This window comes from Coenobita brevimanus, chromosome 116 (genome assembly GCF_032717465.1).
Source record: "Coenobita brevimanus isolate Jiangsu-jjx chromosome 116, ASM3271746v2, whole genome shotgun sequence".
Taxonomy (NCBI): domain Eukaryota; kingdom Metazoa; phylum Arthropoda; class Malacostraca; order Decapoda; family Coenobitidae; genus Coenobita; species Coenobita brevimanus.
The window spans coordinates 10,337,392-10,338,225 of NC_137069.1; positions in this window are offsets into that span (position 1 = coordinate 10,337,392).

Below are 834 nucleotides of genomic sequence, written 5' to 3' on the forward strand. Positions count from 1 at the left end.
ATGTAGAGCCGTTGTATTATATTCAGCCACTGAGCTAAGGGAAACAAGCAGCAAACGGACGAATCTCAGAGCCAAGTTAGAGTGAACGGAGTATATCATGAATGTTGCATAGAAACTGACGAGTGTTGCAGGTTGTTGAATAATATACACAGGCCTTGTGAGACTACCCCCACCCTTCTCCCTCCCTCACCACAGCCTTCACCCCCTTCTTCACCCCTCCCTCACCCCCGCCTTCACCCCTCCCTTACTCTCTCCTTCACCCCCCCTCACTTTCTCCTTCACCCTTTCATCGCTCCCTCCTTCACCTCTCCCTCGCCCCACCCACACTCCCTCCTTCACCTCTCCCTCGCCCCACCCACACTCCCTCCTTCACCCTTCCCTTACTCTCTCCTTCATCCCTCCCTCACTCCCTCCTTCACCGTTCCCTCACCCCCTCTTTCATCCCCTCCCTCATCCCCTCCTTCACCCCTCCCTAAAGATGTCGACAGGTAGATTGGTAGGTAGGTGGGTATCTTAGTAGGTAGGTGCCACCAGTGAAAATAAGTGGGTATGGTAGAGAATCGTTGCCACCGATGTCGGTATCGTAGAGCATCGCAGATTTCTGCTGCTGCCAAATGTATATAATAGTCGTAGCTATTAGGAGTTTGTAGACTGGCGAGGCACCTTTGTCGCCAGTAATGTCATGAGGCGTTGGATGGCGTGGAGAGTGTATATTTTGAGGCAGGTCTTCCTCTGTCTCACTCCCCGTTATGTCTATCGTGTATCGTAAGTGAAGGTGGGGTATAGACACTCTGGGGTTAAAGGGTTTTATTGTGACACAGTTAAACTGTTCAG